Below are 22,723 nucleotides of genomic sequence, written 5' to 3'. Positions count from 1 at the left end.
TATGGAGGACTACGGGGGCTGTGGAGCTGCTATAGCTATCTTTCAGTATTTGTACATACGGCTCGTCTATACCTTGATTCCGTAATGCCTCCATGACTGCTGAGGTTTCGACAGAATCAAACACTTTCTCGTAATCAATGAAAGCTATATATAACGGTTGGTTGTATTCCGCACATTTCTCTATCACCTGATTGATAGTGTGAATATGGTCTATTGTTGAGTAGCCTTTACGGAATCCTGCCTGGTCCTTTGCTTGACAAAAGTGTCAGGCGTTCCGGATTCTATTTGCGATTACCTTAGTAAATAGTTTGTAGGCAACTGACAGTAAGCTGATCGGTCTATATTTTTTAAGTCTTTGGCGTCCCCTTTCTTATGGATTAGGATTATTTAAGCGTTCTTCCAAGATTCCAGTACGCTCGAGGTCATGAGGCATTGCGTATAGAGGGTGGCCAGTTTCTTTAGAACAATCTGCCCACCATCCTTCAACAAATGTGACGTTACCTGATCCTCCCCAGCTGCCTCCCCCTTTGCATAGCTCCCAAGGCTTTCTTTGCATCTTCCGGCGTAACCTGTGGGATTTCGAATTCCTCTAGACTATTCTCTCTTCCATTATCGTCGTGCGTGCCACTGGTGCTGTATAAATCTCTATAGATCTCCTCAGCCACATGAACTATCTCATTCATATTAGTAATGATATTGCCGGCTTTGTCTCTTAACGCATACATCTGATCCTTGCCAATTCCTAGTTTCTTCTTCACTGCTTTTAGGCTTCCTGCGTTCCTGAGAGCATGTTCAATTCTATCCATATTATATTTCCGTATGTCAGCTTTTTTACGCTTGTTGATTAACTTCGAAAGTTCTGCCAGTTCTATTCTAGCTTTAGGGTTAGATGCTTTCAAACATTGGCGTTTCTTGATCAGATCTTTAGTCTCCTGCGATAGCTTACTGGTATCTAGCTTACTGTATAACAATAGGGGGTGCTAGGGGGTCAGAGCTCCTCAAGCTGTTCTTACAGCTTTTACCTGTCCTCCTCGTAACTTTTTCTTGTTGCGGAATAAAATTGAATTCAATTCAAACAGTTTAATAATAATAGTATAATCGAGACTACACATTGTCGTTTTTTTTTCAACCTAGTGTTTGTCGTCTTCTTCAGAATCTTGTCACCGCCAGCAGAATAAAGTTATGTATAAAGGAACACACTGGGGCCCATCAAGCGCTACCTTTACCCAGCTGTCTGAAATCTCATTATGTGCTAGTACACAATGCCCAGGTAACAAAAAAAAACGAGTTTCCTTAACATGAGGTCGAACGAACAAGTGTAGCGACCGGTGCAGTAGTGAATAATTAGTGCTCTCTTGCGACATAAGAACTGACTGGCACCTTGCGAGCAATATTGTTACGGTTAATGTTAAACCGGCTTTATTTAAGGGCCGAGATTGATGGTGAAGTCACGATGGCGTCCCGAGGCTGCACACGCTAACGTCTTGTTCCTCTTCTGCTCGCCCGGCTCATGCCGTAGCAATCCCCGGTTGCCAGATGAAGCCCGCTGGGCAAGTCCAAATCACTCGGAAAGCGTAGGGTGAAACCGCTTAAGACGGGCAACATGTACTAACTGGGTCCGGCTAGACCGACGACCAGCGGACGTCAAGCATGCCACCACGTACGTCAAGTCACTCAAGCGATCTACAATGACGAATGGGCCCGTGTATTGGGGTAAAAGCTTTTCGCATAAGCCACGTTTACGTTCCGGAGTCCAGAACCACACAAAGTCTCCTTTAGCGTACAGTGCATGTGTTGGTGGGCTAGTTGGTTAAGCATGATTACAAAGACGGCGCCGAATAAAACAACACACGAAGAAGGGGAACACGAGACAGCACGTAGGCGCACTAACAACTTAGTGTTTTATTTCTTGACATAGTAATATATAGCTGCTGTCAAGGATCAAAACAACAAGAATAAACAGGGCAGCCATCTGCATCGCACAAGGAAGCCAAGATACAGAATAACTTTTAAGTGTCACTCTCAAGATACGCCAGTTCCTTTGTCGAAAGCGAAACTGAGGCTTCACTGATACGAACACCGCGCTTTTTTATCTCAAGCGCTTCCAATATCTCCCTTGTGAGTTGATGGTCCGCTCTGTACAGAACACTGGTTCTGTACACAGCCGTCTTTGTAATAATTTAGCGTACAAGACAGACTGGTGTCGGCTGTCATAGTGCTCTTTCGATCGGTGTTGCGATGCCACAGTACGAAGGCGAGCGATACGCCGGGCTTCTTCGGCAAGACAAAGCATCTCGGCAACAGAGTACTCGCTGTGAAAGTCAAACGGTAGTATAGTGTCAATGCAGCTTAACGGTGAACGTGCGTAAAGGAGATAAAAAATCTAATCGGTCGCCTCATGCTTTGTAGTAATATAAGCATAGGTGATCAAGGGGAGTACGTCATCCCAGTCCTTGTGATCGGAAGATACGTACATGGCCAGCATGTTAGTTAGAGTTCTGTTCGTACGGTCTACAAGCCCATTTGTCTGAGGGTGATAAGGCGTTGAATGACGGAACTGCGAGCTGCAGAGATGAAGCAGTTCTTCCACGGCGTCCGCAACGAACTGACGACCGCGATCGCTAATGATGACACGTGGGGGACCATGTCGCAGAATAATGAATCGAAGCAAAAACGTCGCAACAGACGCAGCTGTTAAAGATGGTACGGCCGCCGTTTCCGCGTAACGGGTCAGATGGTCGACACATACGATCACCCATCGGTTGTCGTTAGGTGATCGGAGAAATGGGCCCAGAAGATCGATACCCGCCTATTCAAATGGCAGGCGAGGCGGCGGCAGAGGTTGGAAAAGACCTGGCGGAGTGGTCGTAGGGCGCTTGTAGTGTTGGCATTATTCGCAACTGGCGACGTAGTGCTTGACTGTGTCCCGCATTTTGGGCCAGTAAAAACGCTCCTGTGTCCGGTTCAAAGTTCTGATGAATCCTAGATGGGCAGAGGTCACATCGTCGTGCCTGGCTCTCAGTATGTCCGTTCGCAGACTCTGCGGCACCACCAGAAGGTAGCGTGCGCCTTCTTGTAAAGCAGGCCGTCGCGGACGCAAAATCGACCGGTGGCTCCAGGACGCGATGCGGCTACAAATAGAGGTTCCGAACTAATATCATTTTCCTGCTCTGCTTTGAAAGTCGTCGAGTCTGGGAATGTAGATGAAATGGGAGCGAAACAGTCATCAAAATTGTCTTCGTCACACTCCGTCGTCTTCAGAGGAAGGCGGGAGAGACAGTCCGCGTCTGCGTGGCGACGCCCGGACTTGTAGGAAATAACGAAGTCGTACTGCTGCACACAAATTTGAGGCGCCATTCACTACTCTTACGACAGAGCGTGGTACAAGTACATCTTTCTTTGCGCAGCTCGACGTAAGTGGCTGGACTTGCGCGTCAAACGATGAAAGGTTGGCAGCAGCGAAGTTGATGGGGATACGTGACAGCGACCAAGGCGGTAGCAGCAAATCCTTCGAAAGAACGCAATAGTTTTTCACTGGTAAGGATGTGTCGGCAAGGGTGGCGAGAAGCGCGCTATTCAAAGTAATTTCGAGTGTGCCACAGTTAACGGATGCACCACAATCTTGAAGAAAGTCAATCCCGAGAATCACATCATGAGTGCACCGCGGTAGTACGAGAAATTCTGTTTTAAGATCTTCTCCTCCGAGCAAAACACTTGCAACACAAATGCCAAGGGGAACTAGGCACTCTCCACTGACACCACGAAACGTCACATCACCATTCCAGTGGAACATAACTTTCCGACTCAGCCGCTCTTTGAAAGTCACACTCATGACGGAAACGGTAGCACCAGTATCCACTAATGCTGTTGCAGGTATACTATCAATTACCACACATACTTTGTTCTTCAGCACCATAATAGGCAGTGGAGTATTTCGCAGAGACGCAGTCAGTCCGGCGACCTTACCTCCATCGGCCGCGCCGGCTAGTTTCCCGACGGCGGTGGCGACGCAGCACGTCGCCGTGGTGAAGGTGAACGGCGTTGGCGACTGGTTGGGGGCGTCAAGCTGCGGTATGAAGCTGGCGAGCCACTCCTTCTACTATATTGACGGAAGATATTCCGGGGTGGCGCGCCTGTGGTGTTTGCACTATCAGGGTCTGTCGGCCAACGGCCGTCATAACAGTCACGTTCAATATTAGGCCAAGATGGTGGTGGGCCATATCTTGTCTGTCGGCGCTGGCGACAAAAATGAGCAATGTGTCCTGAGGCGCCACAGCTGTAACACACAGGCGATGCGCGACCGACGTTGTAAACGTCGGGGTCAACCCTGGGACGCTGCGAATAATAAACGCGATCTTCCGAATTCCGATTTCTGGTGGTAGCTCGATGAGTTCGTTGATCGTGCGTCGCGTCGTCGGGAAAGGTACGTCGGTGCTATCGCAGCTGATCGACTCGACACTCTGCAACGCCTGGCATGGCAGACAATGCGGACACAGGAGATGCATGTTCTTGAGGTTGGTTGGAAGCGCAACCAAGCTGTTCGACATCCGCCCCTTTGGTGTGTCCTTCAAGTTCTTCGCGGACGATTTGCCTTATAGTTGCCGCAAGGTCAAATCGAAAACCATAGTTGTCACTTTCGTCAACGCTTGCCGCCGTTGTGACATTTGCTAACCTGCCGAACTTGGGCGTGATACGGCACAGCTTCAAGGCTTCAAATGTGCGGCAATGCTTGATGAGGTCGGCGACCGAGGCGAGACTCCTTTCCGATAAAATAATTGTACACATCCTCGGCTATGCCTTTGAGAAGGTGTCCAATATTGTCCCCTTCGGACGTTCGAGGATTGACCGTTCTGCAAAGCTTCAGGATTGCCTTAATGTACGTAGTACAGGTTTCACCTGGTACTTGAGCGCGCTGAAGCAATGTCTGCTCCGCCCGCTTCCTTTTCGTGGTGGAATCGCCGAAGCACTCGGTAAGGTGAGTAACGAAGGTGTCCCACGTTGTGCAGATATCTTCTTGGTTCTCGAACCACACAAGCGCAGTGTCTGTGAGGAACAGAACCACATTGTCGAGCTGAGCCGTGGAGTTCCAGCCGTTGTACTTGCTCACACGCTTGTAGTGGGTGAGCCGTTCCTCCACGTCCTCGCTGAATTTTCCTGAGAAAGGGTGGGGCTACATCTGATGCATCCAGGCGCCGGTTGTTCGCACTGGAGCAGCCAGAGAAGGCTGTTGGTCGCCGCTGTGGGACATCGGGATCTCAAGTGGTGTTGGGTGCAGTCGAGCGAGGCGTCGGCTCCGGCGTGGTACTTGCTGCAGCAGCTCCGTCGTCTTCGTCGAAGTACCCCGCACCTCCACCACAAAACTGTTACGGTTAATGTTAAGCCGGCTTTATATAAGGGCCGAGATTGATGGTGAAGTCAAGATGGTGTCCCGAGGCTGTACACGCTAACGTCTTCTTCCTCTTCTGCTCGGCCGGCTCATGCCGTAGCAATATTATGTGTGGCACATTGCTAGGAATATTGTATACGGTCAAGCATATGACCATGAATTTAGCCACAATAATTAGAGAATATTCAGGAAGACGGGTAGCAGAGCTCCATGATAGTGTTTCAGAGTAAGTACCCTATCGCTGATTTCTCATCTTTCTGTGAAGCTGTTTTGGACACTGCATTAGTGAGGGAAAATCTTCCAGATTCTGATTAACGAGTCGGACTAGTGTCTGTTTGGTTATGTATTTAGCATTCTTCGGAAAGACGTAAAGAAATTTACAAGCATTAGATGTCTATTGAAGCGAAACATAGAAGTCATCCTACTTTAACGTTTGTGTTTGCTAAAAGGGTCTGCGTAAACAAGACCTGGGGGAGCTTCTATCTCGGCCACATAGAATAAAAAAAAAAATCGCTCCGGTTGTGCGAGATGCACCAGGAAACTTGTTTTGGGAACGTATTCGTATGCTCTAAGAAATGTTGTTGCTATTAGGAGCTCTGAATGTGATCTTTTGCTTCTAGATACAGCAGAGAGTTCGCAACATACTTAGGGACGCCAAGACACTGATGTATGGCCCGTCTCTCTAAAATAAATAAAGGGTTAACTTATAAGTTGGTGGGCCAGATATCAACACACAATTAAATTGAAGAATGCGTGTTAAGCCCGATAATGTAAAGTAGAGTATCCAAGCTTCCTGTTGCATTTTCTTGTGAATCGATTCCACCTTCGCTCACAAGTTTTTTTATATCAGGACGCCAATCTAGGCCAGGTTCGTAAATTACTCATATGTACCTAGTAGTGTCAACCTGTGGAAGCAGTTGATTCTGATACACGAGAGATAAGGAAACCGGTTAACTCGAAAAGAACGCAGGAAAGGCACTTGTATTAATGTTAAGGACCACGCGCAAGTTATCCAGCCAGATCCCAAGAAAATTTATATGCTAGCAAGATTTGGCGAAACATGTGACTATCTTTAGCGGAAGCAAAGAATGCGATGTCATGAACACACACAAATAGCCTTAGATTCGGTATATTTGTAATATCGTTTAGTAGTATATTAAACAATAGTGGAGAAAGCACTGAACCCTGAGGTGCACCTCTGGTCTTGGAGAACCAGTCAGAATGATGCTTTACATCTAGGCAGAAAAATCTCCTTCCGAGCAAGAAATCCTTAATCCAACCCATGATATACGATGGTAGGCTTAAGGCAGCATGTTTACAAAGTAGAATGCTGTATTCTACTCTATCAGAGGTTTTTGGAAGATTTAGTGTTACGAGGGCTGAAACTTCTAAGTTTCTGTTAGCTAACAGTATTTTATGTTCTAATTCAACAAATGCGCGGAAGAAGTGGAGTAACCAATGCAAAATCCAACCTATGCGATGCCTAATGCACTACTTAACAAACATGCTCTGATAGATGATTACCAACAACTCAATTATTTTACTATGTCGAAAGTTTCTGCGATTGGCCAGATGTCCAAATCAAGCCCTTTTTCGGTGTTTTTAGAAGCCACGTAAATTTAGCTATCTTCCACTCGTTACATAGGAATGTTTCCTCAAGGGAAATTTTCATAATATTCAGCAACTTTCCCTTAAAATAATGGGCCAGGAACTTCAGCATGCTTACAGACATGCAATGATAACCCGGAACTACCGATCTCATACGAGCTACGGCAGAAGTTCCAGCGATTCGTCCTCTTTAAAGTCATTCCACTGTGTCGGCATTCTGAACTCAAGTGAACACAGTTCCTGAAATCGAAACTGAAGGCCACGTGCAATAAAATCAAAATTAGATTGGGGTACTTGGATCAGTACATTGGTCATCACTGGGGTCAATACGACGGCGTTCAATATGTTGCTGACAGAAGGTTTCTTGTCGTGCTCCACGAAAGTCTAAAGGTCTTTACTATTTTTGCAGTCAGATAAGTAAGTGTTCGCATCAGCCTTATAATCATCTTTAGCTTTCGCAATTGTCTTTTAAAGGTGGCAGCAGAAAACATTTAGTTAGTGGTATTTAGAGTGCTCTGATTATGAAGAAGGCTCTCCTACGAAGCTTTCTTAAGACGATATACCCCTTCAGGTTCCTCAGTCCACCACGGCGAACTTTTTTTGTTCGAGTTGAAACTATTACAGCAAATTTGCACTGCTGTATTTCGTTAATCAGATATTTTAGAACCTGCTCCGTAGGCTTAGCGTTATCAAGCGAAGTTAAGAGTTAATAGCAGCTTGAACAATCTTTTTATAAGTATTGCTGTTGAGAAATTTCATCGTTTTCTTAGTTACCCTCTGCGAGAAGCACATAAAAGAGAAAAATCAGTGCATCACTGGAACTTTCGCTATCTAGAGGTGCTCATGATGACACGCTAACTATAGCAGCTGCCAGAGTTTGGTCAATCACTCTCCTTGAATCTCGGCGCATCAATGTTACACACCGTCTATCATGCGGCGAGCATTTTTTGATGATAGCCACCGACCATAGTTCACCACTAGTATCTGAGCGGTAACCCTACGTGATATGATGTGAATTAAAGTCCCTTGCAATGACAACTCTTCCCATTTTCTCAATAAACCATCAAAGTAGTCTGTTCTACCGACCGCCACAAGAAAGTAAACATTTAGTACAATAATGATAGCACATCTTGGAAGAAATAAATCAAAAGCCAACAGTTCAGATTCAGAATAATAGCTCTGTGATACATATATTCAGGACACCATAGCAATTACACGCCCGCCACACCCACCAATGGGGTCTAATCTGAATATGCAAAAATTATAAAAAGAAGATGATTTGACAGGTGTCAGCCAAGATTCTTGTAAAAACACTATGTCTGGGTCATTGGTAAAATAAGGCGTTGAAAATCAATTAAGGGAGACAAAACAGAGCGGCAACTCAGCCATGATCTCTCCAAGACTGAAGAGGCAACTGCCTCTTTCCATACATCAATCGGTTTCGTGCTCGGAGGCCCTTTCTTGCTTTTTGTCAGAGAATGATCATGTTTGGTTGGCGAAAATGAGAAGCCCTGCGCATATGCACCACATTCACCATTTCCACATCAGTGCCAACATTTGTTGTAGACGTGCTAGCTAGGCCATTTGTGGTTGGCAACATTATAGGTGATTTACTCAAAAGGGAGGTCACGGATGGTATGTTAGAAGCTCAATGAGGTCGGGTGGGTGAGTTTATAAATGTATGCGATTAAGTGACATGCACTTTATGCCATATAGCGTGCGATAATGCATAGGAAAAGGTAGTTTTTAAGTTATCTAGTACGCCACTCAGTGTCCCCTCCATAGCTGCGACTACTTATGTCATTATACTTTTTTCTAGAACATCCACGGATGGTCTCAATACAATACGCATTTATTTTTGCTACACCTTAAAAGGGCATATGCGTCTGTTCTGGAGCACCTGTTGTGACGAATAATTTCCAGTATTCACGTATCATCGGATCTTTTTGGACACTGTTGAGCCTACAGCTCGAGGCTCCGGAGCAGTTCGTCTTTTTTGTTGAGACGCCGGTGCACATCGTCCAAAAGGAACACGCTATATGCATGTAGCAATATTATAGCATGTGGTCATCTTTAACCCTGCCTAAATCTAATTACCAAAGTGTCTGTGCGTTTGTTTCAATTGAAAGGCGGTCACCATGGCAGGGAGTTGAACTTGCACGTTGTGTTTTAGCACGAGAACGTCACATGTACAGGGCCACCATTACTAACGCTAGCTACACGTTTGAATTTCTTATGACAAGCTCCGTTGTCGGAAGAAGAAGGATGATGAAAAGAACGAAAGATATCACGTGCATTGACAAACGCGGAACATCAGCTAGCCATGGAATCAGGCTACAGTATATCCTGAGTTCATCGCTTGGGAGGATCAATGACCTACAAGTGGTGCCGAAGCTGAGGAATGAACCAGGGAGGGACCTTTATCATGAACTAGGAACCAGATCTCTGCTGATCGAAGCTGTCATGGCCAAAATATGCGGCAAATTCGTTCCGCTGTCGAGTAGTGAATTTACCGGCAAGGTCGAACACCGAGCTCACTGCCTCACTGACATCGATCGAGCTTAGAGTACAAAACCTTTCGGTGTCTTCACCTGTAGTGATTACTGCTGGCTATTTCTCAAGAGAAACGTAGCGAACCTGCATAATGGGCTCAAAGCCATCTAGACTTCCTTAGGCTGGACATTGCATGGTCCAGTAGCTTCAAGTGCTACCGTCACGCAATGCAACCAGACAATTGTACAGGAAATGTCCGTGAGAGAACGTAACATCACTTCAGATAACTACTGGGACTTCTTAATCAAGGGGATAAAATCCGATCTACACAATATTAAGAATTATGTAGAACAAGTTCTCGATTACTTCAACAGCACTACAATTGCCGTTACGAATTTTCACTCCCATGGAAGCCGACGATTTTCAAGCTTAACGAACAATCAAACCCAAAGCTGCATCTAAATGAACTACTTAGGAAGCTTGGCCCCTAGTTTCTCTAAAAATATGACGTCGCCGTACGCAAATACGCCAAAGACGGTGTAGCCGAGATGGTCACCGACGATAAGCACAAAACCCAGTTAATAACAACCCTAACGACGCACTAATGTGTGAGGAATGTACGCCAAAGAAAGGGTGGTTTTTGTGTTTCCTCCCAATCAAGAAAATACATTTCGCTAAACGACAGCCAGTGCACCGGAACGAAGCTTTATGCCGATCTCATGGAACGGGAACTTCGGTTGAGAAGGCGTTGTATTGCTTTAGTAGCATATATGGAAAAAACGTTCTTTCCTATGGGCATTGTCACCAAAGACCGAGCGACTTTGCGTTAACTATGTCGGGTGATAGTGCCTACGACCGGTCGGCTTTGTCTAGCGATCGTCTCTCACATATTATTAGAGTGCCATTGAGCATGAGTTATCGTGCATTCCCCATGACAGTGTCCAACCGCCATCATCTTGAGGAAGCCCCATCAGTTTACCGCGAAGCTACAAAACGGCATTTGGGTTCCATATATGTTGACGAAATTTTAGCAGAAGTGCACTTTGTCGAAGAGGCAGCAATGCTGCGGTAAGAAGCACCGATAACTTCGCGAGCACCCCTATCAAGCTGCACAAGTGGTCTTCGAACGACCCACGCGTTCTTGGCATGCAATTGACGGGACCTACGGAATTACTTCTCGGGAAATTTACAGGACTAGTGAAGGTCATTGGATTGGTAAGGCATGCTGACACTAATGGCTTGTCGTTCAGCCTCATAAACAGTATGCAGATTGTTCCGCCAAGAACCGATAGCCAGCGCTTAATTCTTCAGCCGATTTGTCTCCTATGCCATCCTTTCGGCATGCTGCCCCCTTTTAGAAAGACGAAGATCCGTTTTGAAAAGCGTTCCAGCAAAGGCGTCTACTAGGAAGAGCAGCTGCCTCATGGCGCTCTTGAGAATGAAAAAGATCGGTGCAATAAACATTCAGAGTTTTGCGATATTGAAATTACCTTGTTCTCCGGCAAGACGTACTTGGGCCTGGTGACAAGTACGCGCTGCAGTTCTTCGTTTAGGCCATTAAGTCAGCCTACGGCGGCGTTTGCTACATTTGCACAGCAGCAAATACGAATGACAAAAGCTGAATGATAGTACTGTGCAAGTCAAGTGTAGCGCCAATGAAGGAGACAAGCCTTTCCAGACTCGAGCTGCTAGCCTGCCTCATCTCGGCAGGAATGGGAGAATACCTACGTGAATAGCTAGCTAAAGACATCACATCCCTTCAGTTTTAGACAGACTCAATAATTACACGGGGCTGAATTACCAGGAATCTTAACAGATTACCAGATAGAAAGACTTCATTTCCTATAGGGTAGCGGAGATTCAAAGCAAAACCGACATCAAATTATGGAGCTGTTCCTGGGAATCCAAACCCTGCCGATTTCTGACGTGAAGAAGGTATTCCAGACAACTAACAACAAATTCGCACTGGTTAACAGGACCCCGTTCGCCTAATTGTGAAGAGAATGAAAGGCCACCAACCCATACACCCAAGTCCACCAATCTTCCATTGTGTTTACGGAGGAACGCCCTCGGCGGAAATCAACCTTAGAAGTCTGCATGCACTCGACCACAAGTATTAGAGGTCCATAAATACAGCTCTGTTGTTCCACTACACTGTTAATACATTTCGCATCTATGCTAAAGCGAAAATGGCAGCCTTGGGGAGCTCTTAATGCAGAACTAATAAAAACCGATGAATTATACAGGATAAAAGAGCTTCAAAGTTCCGTTTATTTGCAAAAAATGTGTTGCGTCTCTAATTACTTTTCAAAAAGTTTGCATCCTTTGGGTCTTAACTTGTACAACTATAATCGCCACGTTTCTTGTCCGCATTTCCTTCCTTTGAAGCTGCCAGCACGGAACTTTAAGTTCAGGAACGGCGTTCGCGTCATCAGCGTGACATCGCATTCTTGACAGGAAAGCAGTGAGCGCCGTTTTCAAGAAAGGAAACGCAACCAATACAGGTGACGATTATTGTTGCGGGATAAGATAAGTCCTTTTTCTAAAGGTAATTGAGCTGAGCATATAAGATATGGGCCATTTTGGGTGTCACTTGTTTTTAAGACATGGATGGAGCTCTTCGGGTCGGCATACGTCTAATGTTCAGCAAGTTATATGAAGAATTACATCCAATAATATCACCAAATGACTAATAATACTGCAACATCCGTGTCATATAGCATCATCGACAACTTCATGCAGTAATTCGCTATACTCTTATGCAAATAAGGGAAATATGATAGATAATACGACGACAGCAGTTAGTCAAGAAAGTCATCGGAGGATACGTTGTGTCGAACGCTACAACTTCAGACCTCTGTACGAAGTAGCTGCCCCATTACCACATGAAAGAATGACCACTTCGGAAGCCTTGCAAGCAACAAGACTAGACTTTGCCGGGCCCCTCTACCTTAAACTAAGCGAACAGGACAACATGGGGCACGGCCGAAACGTTAAAACAATAAAAATACAATTTTCGTAAGTGGGCGCCTTCGTTTGTTCAACTAAATAAATATATATATATATATATATATTGATAAAGGCTCTACTTCTACACATAGCTAATACGAATTCGGTACATGTCGCTTCAACATCACTAAATAGTATTATAATGCAGTAAAAACTGAATAACTCATTTTTACTTACAGTGCGTACATCAAAAATGGACAAACAAGAGGAGAGACGTAACAGCAGCACCGACTTAAGACTAAACGTTTATTGCTTAGAAACATTCACACATATAGAAAAACACTCAAGTTGAATGCATGAAGCAGCCATTTTGTCCTTGGCTCTTTTCAAAGCGGATGACAATGAACATTATAAACAACATCACAATTTGTTTTTTCTTTGTTTGGTATAATATTTATCATTGCTGTCAAAAATACCATGTAAGCAATGGGTGAATTAGCAGGCACTGGATATTATGACGGGGGTAGCTGGAGAAGTATGGGAGAGGCCTTTACCCTGCAGTGGGCGTAACCAGGCTGCTGCTGCTACTGATGATGATGGATATTATGTGCAAAATACAGCCTCCCTCCATTTTCAACTCGTTGTTTTACACAGGTGTGGCTTTGAAACTACTTCTCTTGGCCCTCGTGCCGGTTGTTTACGGCGGCGGAAGTTCTGAGTCTGCTGCTAATAAACGTAAGTATGCGTGTAAAATCCTTCTTCCTTCGATTCTTGTTTGTCTTCTGTTTGACATTTTGAGTTTTCGTTTCCATTTCTTTCTTCTTTCCAATATTATTGATCAAGAGAGGCGGCTATAGCTGCTTTGCGTTGCGTCACAAAACTCTTACGCTGAGAGTTTAAGGAATGGTTTAAACATTGCCTCTGGCAGATTGCACAAACATGGTCCTTGAACAGCTCCACTCGAAGTGGTGGACATTACTTGCACAGCAAATCAAAATACGTTCTTCACTAAGTACGAGAAATTCACGGAGGGTTTTAATATTCCCTAATGCAACATTTCAGCACAGCTGCTTAGGTAGCTTGAATTTACGACGTATTGAGGCAAATAATTTGTATCTGAACGGCCGCGTCTTTATGACGGCGGCGCTGAGCCTCTTCTCGGGCAGCTCGTTTCGCCGCAGCGGCAGACGAAGCACTTCCAGTGGATGCGTCGTTCATTTTTCACACAAAAAAAGCGTGAACACGGGAACGCGTGCCTCTCCAGGAGTGTATTCTCTAGCGGCGTTGCCATAGACGAAGTACCCTATGAGCAGTGGGTAAGGAGCCTACGCTAGGGCTTTGTTTCCATATATTGCATCGGCAGACGTGATCTCCGCATATCTTGGTGCATGGTACAACGGCGCTACCTCGTAGCAGGTAGCCCCGATGGAGCAGGTCTCCTGCGGCACTCCGCTTTCCTCCTCACACGTTCGCCATGCTGTCCTCCTCCGCATTCGTACTCATGCTCTCTTTGCTATTGCCAGCTTTCATGCTCCGCTGCGATCCGCGTTCGCTCTCTTCTTTTGTCCTTCGGTGACGGAGCAGCTCTAGTGTGGCCCTGCTCTCTCCCTCCCCCTCCCCCCGCGGACATTAGTTGCAGAATAACTTCAGAGCAGTAATCGACTAATTACAGATAAATTCACTAATAAGCGTGTAAATAATTACCTCACGGTACACATTACCGGGTAATGTACACAGGGATGCTGTGCACATGACCGGTGACAGTTTGCCGTGTCACCGGCCATGTGCACCGTATCCCTCTATTTTCAATTGTACACCCTCGCCGCTAACAGACCTTCGGTCGTTGCCTCACCCACCCGGCTTACCCATTCTCCCCTTTATAAGAACCCTACTTATATATACTGTGCGGAGAAAAGAATATGTCGTCTTGAAAAATACATGTCCACTTGTCGAAACATTGGCTCCCGTTCACCTTGTTCTCGTTTCGTTCATCAATTTAGATATTGTGATACGATTTCTACACCTGCGTTCTCTTCGCAGAGGGGAAGCAGTCACTAGCTTTCACTGTCTTTGTATCGAGGTTTGTAAGGTAGTCTTCCAAAACACTAGGCCGTTATTGGTAGGGCAAATGTCTAGCACTGTTCGCAAAAATATTCTTACACTGGGAAAAGAGAACAAGGTCGTCGACGGTGAAAAGGACGAAGTGGCAAGAGCCCCTCGGGATTCTCGGCAGCTGTGTGTATACGCTTTCTAAATACAACGTGTAAATAGCTTTATACTCGTGACATTTTGGTGGACGTGCGGGGTACGCGTCTTCGCCACGGAGCTCCGCAGCGGACGTCTCACCAAGCCTGGGACGATGCTTCCAGTGAAAGGCACCGCATCTGCAGCTGCAATGCCGACTACGCATACCCAGTACATTGCTCAACCTCAGCCGCAAGACCCCGGCACGTTCATCGGCCTCGATGGTGTTGACCTGGAAGAAAGGTTGAAGATGTATGAGCGCGTCAGCAAGGTGAGCAGGAGGGATCCAACCATATTGCTGGCCAATGTCGTGTTCTACCTCGACGGAACACCGTGAACGTAGTTTTACACACGCGAGAAAGAGCTGACCGGCTGGTGACTTGTTGAAAGAAAAGCTGTCCGTCGTTTTTGGTAATCCGACCGGTCGACAACTAGCCGCCAAGCAACAACTCGCCACACGCGCCCAAACTGCTACCGAGTCGTATGTCTCCTGCATTCAGGAGGTCCAGGCCCTCTGTCATAAAATCGACAAGTCCATGCCAGAGGCAGAGAAGGCTGGACACATTATCAAAGGCATCGCGGACGACGCATTCAACCTCCTGGTCTTTAGAAACTTATCGACGATCAACGCCATCATGGAGGAATGCCGCCGTTTCAAGCAGGCGAAGAGTCGCCGTATATAGAATCAGCTTACACGGCTTCCAAATACTTCAGTGACCTCCTCCTGTACCGACCCCACCGACCAATCTAGCTTGCGACCTCCAAGCGAAAACGTGACCCGAATTTTGCGCCACGAACTAAAAGCAGCGTTTCCTGCCTCGCCTCAACAGATGTCTTGGAACAGCACTGCTGAGACGATATCGCTGATCCAGTCCGTGGTTCGCCAGGAAATCGCTAATATGGCTCTTCCCAGTGCCTGCTCCTTGAGTCGCCCTGACACCCGCCCTGCTCCTAAGACTCGGTCCTATCGTAGCCCACTTCACAGTGTCCGTTATCGCTACACTACAAGGAATCCATCGGGCTGGTGTACAGCTGACGACAGGCCGATTTGTTTCTGCTTTGTTTCGGCTCCGGCAGTGATGGGAAGCGATGCGGAGCATCGCTTCCCATCACTGCTGGGATGGGAGCATCGCTTCCCATCGCTTCCCGTTGGCCGTCCCCTCCTCGAAACACCTTCTGGAATTCAAGTTGGTTCCGAAGTTCCTCTCCCCGTCGTTTCTACGATGCTTCCGACGCCACTACCTCGACTCGCCGCTATGCTCGCTCGCCCTCACCTCCACCTCGCCAGCCACGTCCGCCCCAGCTTCACCGCTCGCCCTCGCAGACTTACCCAGGACCGTCCCAGCAGGAAAGCTAGGCAATGCGGCACCTCGAAGTGGTGCTGCGATGCCGGATTTGCCGACACATCCTCCTTTGACGCTGTTTACAAGACATAACCTTCTTGACGTCCAAGTTGATGGCAGACCCGTCACAGCACTCATAGATACAGGAGCACACATATCGATTATGACCAGTTGCCTACGCCGCTATTTAAAGAAAATTGTTACGCCTGCAGTTACTCGGTTCGTACAAACCGCCGTCGGTAGCATGGTGACTGTGGTCGGAATGTTTACTGCACTTGTGAGTATTTCCGGCCGCCATATTGTTGTCCTTTTCACTGTGCTTGGCCGATGCCCCCATTATCTCATACTAGGCCTACACTTCCTCTCTGACCATTCAGCGCGCATCGACTGTTCCTCAAGTACTGTGCGTCTTGACTTGCTTCTAGCCGACGTTCCTTCGACACACGAAATTCGCCTAAGACCGACTGATTTCGTTACGTTCCACCACAGGTGTTGACATACATCGAAATGTCGCCTTCTACGCCAGGGCCCGATGGTTATTATATCCCCGCTCCCATAGCTGCCATCGTTCTCACCCACAACGTTACTGTCCCGCATACAATCCTGAGGGTCACAGACAATCGCACGTATCTCCCTGTGGTGAATTTCGGACTCGCTAAGCAAATTCTACCTAAAGATATCACCCTGGCTACGATCACTGCTTGAGAACTTACTTGCGTTGAGACTTTTGTCGTCAACGCTTCCTGTGAGCCTCGTATCCATCGTATCGTATCCATCGTATCCATACAGGCGATAATCCACCCATCCATCGGCGACCTCACCGAGTCTCAGCTTCGGAGCGTCACGTCATCAAACCGGAAGTAGACAAGATGCTAGCGAAAGACATCATTGAGCCATCGTCAAGTCTCTGGGCGTCCACATTCGTGCTGGTCAAAAAGAAGGACGGCTCATAGAGATTCTATGTCGATTGCCGACACCTCAACCGCATCACGAAGAAGGACGTCTACCCACTACCTGGCATTGATGACGCCCTGGATTGCCTATACGGGGCACACTATTTTTCGTCTGTCGACCTGCGGTCCAGATATTGGCAAATCGCTGTCGATGATCTCGATCGTGAAAAGACCGCCTTTATAACGACTGATGGCCTTTACCACGTCAAGGTTATGCCTTTCGGGCTATGCAACGCCCCGGCTACCTTTTAGTGTATGATGGACTCATTACTACAAGGATTCAAGTGGTCGACTTGTCTGTGCAACCTAGATGATGTGATTGTGTTCTCACCCTCCTTCAGGACACACATTGAGTGTCCTTCAGCTGTACTTGCCGTTTTTCGCAAGGCCGGTCTACAGCTCAACTCCAAGAAATGTAACTTCGGCCACCGTGAGATTACTGTTCTTGGACATGTCGTCAAAGCGACTGGCATCCGACCGGACCCACAGAAAATTCGCGCCATGAAAGAGTTCCCCGTTCCACGGTCCGCAAAAGATGTCCCAAGTTTCGCGGGCCTTTGCTCTTACTTCCGCCGCTTTGTTAAAGATTTTGCCACCATAGCGCGCCCGCTCACAGATCTCCTGAATAAAAGTTTGCCGTTTTCAAGGGGACCCTCTCAGGCCACAGCCTTTTCTCGCCTTACCACCAAACAAAACTCAACTGAACTCAATTATCGGGCGAAGATACATGCAATAGATCATAGTGAGGGCATGCCGACAAAATCCTGATCGATTGCTGATAAGTCTATGCGGTATTCCTACTGCGCGTGCTCTCTTTGCGGTAACAGGCTTCGTATGCGGACTGCAATGATGCTTTTTAGTGCATATTGCAGCGAAATATTTAAGTGAATTCACATGCGGGATACTCGCTTGTCGATAACGAATCGAAATTCGCTAAGGAACGCTTTGAGGGAAAATTACGCAAGCACTTCTCATACTAAGGTAAAGAATAACGCCATCAAGCCACAAATCTAGGATACTCATACGAGGCCGCACAGCATCACGTAGGCGACGGAGGACATCCCTGTAGTACTCTTTGGTGATTGTTTGAACCTGTAGTGCGTACTCGTGGTGTACCAAACCACGGGAGTAAAAAAAATGGCTGTGGCTTAGCTAAGGTTAAACCCAGGATGCGAAGCATACTAGCCTTTATTTTAGTTGTTGAACCACTGTTTAGCCTGGTGAACTGCTGTTGCTTGGCTATATTTGGTTCAGCTAGACGAAGAAACCGCCGCGACGCCGCGAGTGGGAGCCCCGTTTCTCCTCTGTCGTGACGTCACGGTGTCACGTGGTATTGAAGGCGACACCGCCGCGCCTGAGGAGCTGGGTTGAGCTCTAGTAATATGCTTCGCATAAAAAAAAGCAGTCAGCATCACTGACGTTGCTGCGCACTTGGCGGGCCTTCTTTGGTCTTAATGACGTGGAATGCTTCCACTGTGACGACTGGGATTCGGCTTCCGGGTTGTACCCATACAACCAAGACTCGTCGCCAGTGATTATGGTTTTCATGAAGTCGGGGTCACTGTTTGTTGAATCCAGCATGTCCTATAATACTTCAACACGAAGTTGCTTTTGCTCTACCATGAGCAGCTTCGGCACGAATTTCGCCGCAACTCTCTTCATGACCAAATCTTCGGTCATATTGGAATATGCAGAAATAGTGCTGATGTCCACCTTTTCCGCAATTTCTCGGATAGTCACACGATGGTCCCGCATCACCACAGCGTTCACTTCGGCATGTTGATGGCCGACCGGAGCGCGGCTCGCTCTCCACCGTCGTGCGGCCGTCTTTAAACCGGTTGTACCACTCCTTAATCTGTGTGCTGCTCATACCATCGTCACCGAAAGCCGTCTGAATCTTCCGAATGGCTTTCACTTGACTGTCGCCCAGTTTCTGGCAAAGTTTTATGCAGTAGCGCTGCTCCAGTCGCTCCGCCATTTTCCTTGCAATCAAAAACCGACGAGAGCACTGCGCACTACCTCACACAAACGCTGGATCCCAGTGACTGACGCTATCGGCAGGCAGGAAAAAATTCGCGCATGCGCACGGAGGTTCAAGGTCGGCTGATGCAAGCGCGCTTGTTTCGTATTCATCAGGTGTTTGCCAAAAAAAATTAAGGTCTGATACTTTTCTAACAGACCTTGTGCAGACTTGTAGAATTTGCTACAACGCATGTCAATCTACCGATACATCAAAAAAGCTTAGTCGTCGGCGTATACGTACACATGCATATCCCGTTGCACAGGAACAGTACGCAACATAGCATTAAAAAGAAATTCCGATTGCACTGATCCTTGTTTATACCTCTTGACTGCTTATAGGCTAATGAAGACAATCTGTGTTTGAAGCCGTAAATTTCCTGCTGTTTAAAAATTCATAAACCCACCCGGCAAAATTGTTTGGCTGACCTGCATTTTGAAGCGCCCTTATTAGGCTTGCATGCTCTACATTGTTATATGCTCTAGTGAGATCCAAAGTAGCTAAGGCTCCATATTTTTTTCTGGCATCGAGCTAGCTGGACAAAACCTTTAGGCCGACTGGGCACATGAATCGAAGCACCCACGTCTGAAGCCCATTTGTCATGGGTTCAATATCATGTTAACTATAACCAACTTATCTATGGGGTCATGTATGGGGTCATGTACTCTTTGGATTAGTTTTAGCCGGTCAGATGCAAGAGATATTAGACTAATGTTATCTAAGACGTAAAGGCCACCTTGCTTTTTGAATAATGGGATTAATGTTGCACGTCTCCATTCCGAGCAATCCATGAATTTTTAAATAAAATCGTTTATCCTGGTGCGCATCGCTTGAGGCGATAATTTTATTAAGTCTTTATCATTGGCATAGTAATGCCATTGCGACCTAGAGCCGAATTGGGCAGCTGGCTCACTAATTTACCAGCTCCGAAATTGTCATGTCTTCCCGATATTTACCATGAGTAGGCAGCGCAGTGTGATAGGGAAAAATCAACTTGAAGCGAAATTCTAGAGGTTTAGCACTTCCTTCCAGTAACTTGTTAAATTTGCAAGGTGTTTGAGCCACAGCGTGGATGTATTTGTGCCGGATGGACTTTCTTTTCCTCAGAAATTGAAATAATGCTTTTCTGTTGGTGGCTTTGAAGGAAAGACTACATGCTTACAATAAAAACTGTCTTTCACATTTGCAACTGCTCTTTTAAATGTTGCGGCCGCGAACGTATATTGTCCCCAATCGCTAGGACACTGGTTATCGCGTTAGCACTGTCCGCTCCACTAAGGATTAGAAAACCTACCTTTAGCTTAGTACACCGTAAATTGAGACTTTCTGTAAGGAATTTACGACTCATATTACAAAGCAAACTTGCTTTACTAATCGAGTTTTGAGACGTCCTCTTCGTCTTCTGACGCCGACACACCAGACAAAGCCTGCGAAAGGTTCCATCTGTGTGTCAACTTTGCAGAGACGCGGTATTTGCCTTCCTCTCAAAAGAAAAATCACCCCGATGCTGGTGGAGATCACTGGTGAACAGTGCCTTGCACAGTCATTTGCTGAAGTAGGGTTTCATGCGTACTACGTGCACAACTTCAGGCCGGTGCTGGGGACGCCTAGTGCAATAGGAGCTATCAGGGACCACGTAGTAGTACTCGATACGGTTCCTGAATATCGGCTTCACATTTTCTCGGAAATCTTTGGATGGGCGTCCACATCGACACTCTGTAGCCGGTTTCGTAGGTTACCGGTCTATGGGGTGTACTGCAGCCGCCTGAGTCGTAGTCTTGCTGTTGGCAGATCCTCTCGTGTGTACCTTCTGCGGTGCGTTATGTAAACGCATCTGCATCCGTGTCAGTGCTATCGCATTCGTGTGGGAGCATGGCATCAAAAATTGTCCTTATTCCTTGTCCGTGAACAAGACTGAATGGAGTCATCCCTGTTGTTTCTTGCTTAGCGTTGTTGTAAGCAAACGGTATATAAGGCAGGGACTCATCCCAATTTTTGTATTCTAGCTCACCGTCCATTGACGTTGTGTCTACAAGAATTTTCTTAAAGGGACGCTAAAGGCAAATACAAAGTCAAGCTGAATTGATAGATTAGTGCTCGAGAATTTCTAAGGGGTCAATAATATAGCGAACAAAGCTTTATTAATCGAGAAACTGAGGTAAATGCAGGACATGATTAGAGAATCCTCCGGGGCAATCAAGCACTTGCGCGATGACGAAAGCACTCCTCAGTTAAATCCTGTCACTGGTACTCAACTACCCCTTGCAAAAAAAACATCATCGTATTGTATTATAAGATGAAATAAAATGCTACTAGTCTAGTTCAGTTTCATGCTCAGAAAAAAGAACTCATTGAAATTACTGTCGACGACGACGGGGACGAACAAAGGTTTCGTTTTTACTCGACTCTGCGCCGCCCAGGCTTTCGAATTTCAGTACGTTCCTTATCGCGTAGTGCTGCGCTGGTTTCGCTGGTTCGCTAAAGTCGCACAAACTGCAAGTAGCTGAGAATTCAATTTCCATGAGATGTCGCGGGATGCCCGAACGGTCTACGCCACTTGACTAAAAAGCAGCTGCAGCGGCGAATCCGTCGCTCTGTCTTGGCTCAGTGCCGCCGTCTGTCGGGCACCGACAGCAGCAAAGGGTGGTAATGGCGTATCCAACCTCACCACTCCCCCGATTGGGTAGCAGGAGATTTGAATTTCGAAAAGAGGTGTTCGACCGATCAGGTACAAGTTCCTCGTAAACTAATTGTCTTTTCGGCATAAAGAAGTGTTTAGAGGTTTCTGTAATAGTATTTAAACAGTCCACGTCGACATAGTAATTGTCTTTAGTGTCCCTTTCAGCGCTCTATAAGTCCTATCGTTTGTCGTTGGTAGGCTGTTGTTGCATGGAGTATTAGAAGATTATCTAAAAGCGTTGTCATGAATGGTGTTCCTGTGTCTTTCGTTACGATGGTTGGTGCACCATATCTCAGCACAATCATCTCATTGAAAAATCGCGCCATCTCTGCTTCTGTGCCTCCCTGGAGCGCCTTTGTTTCAGCGTAGCGAGGTAAATAGCCACTCGCCTCAATAATTCATCAGTTTCCTGCACTACACGCTGGAAGTGGGCCCAAAGGGACAGTTCTATTTGGTAAAATGTGGTGCTTCGGACCTGAAGGGCTTGTAGCAGGCCGGCTGGTTTTGCTTGGGCGATTTGCGCCTCTGGCAATCGAAGCGAGTCTCTACGTTATGTTCCAGGATTGTGACGAGTGTTCGCCAGTAGCACTTTGTCGTACGCTGTTGAGAGTCCACGTGTAGTAGCCTAAGTGGCCAGAAGTGACCTCGTTGTGTCATACTTACAGTATTTCATTCAGATGGGGTGTAGCAACGACCAGTAAAGAGCTGCATATGATGGGCGAAAATTTTCTTTTGTAGAGATCATTTCGTAATGAAAACGACGACAGTCCTCTTGCAAAAATTGTAGGCGCCTTTGTTGCTCATCCGTCTACAAATTAGTAAGGGCTAACAACCGAAGGGCATCACGTTGTTAGTGTGCAACGGTGGTCGTATCAAGAACATCCAGGAGTGGCATCTCGTCTTCATCGGATGAAGATGTCGACTCTATCTTTGACCGGGGCAGGCAATCAGCGTCGCTATGCCTGTTCTCCGACTTGAATATGACTGTCCTATGGACCCTTGTAGCCTGAGGATCCAGCCCATCGATCGCCCGGGAGGATCTTTCAG

General features: G+C 46.7%; 1 long non-coding RNA gene across 1 annotated transcript in view; it reads left to right on the top strand.

The window, feature by feature from the left end:
• The first annotated feature begins 13,086 nt into the window (after nt 1-13,086).
• LOC129381456 (uncharacterized) overlaps nt 13,087-22,723 on the top strand; it is a 100,655-nt gene continuing 91,018 nt past the window's right edge. Inside the window, exon 1 of the long non-coding RNA XR_008609630.2 lies at nt 13,087-13,171. This is a non-coding gene — a long non-coding RNA (uncharacterized lncRNA). The remainder of the gene's footprint in view (nt 13,172-22,723) is intronic.

This window comes from Dermacentor andersoni, chromosome 11 (assembly GCF_023375885.2).
Source record: "Dermacentor andersoni chromosome 11, qqDerAnde1_hic_scaffold, whole genome shotgun sequence".
In the NCBI taxonomy this organism is placed as follows: domain Eukaryota; kingdom Metazoa; phylum Arthropoda; class Arachnida; order Ixodida; family Ixodidae; genus Dermacentor; species Dermacentor andersoni.
The sequence above is the reverse complement of the archived record's forward strand: the minus strand, read 5'-3'. Positions and strand labels throughout refer to the sequence as shown.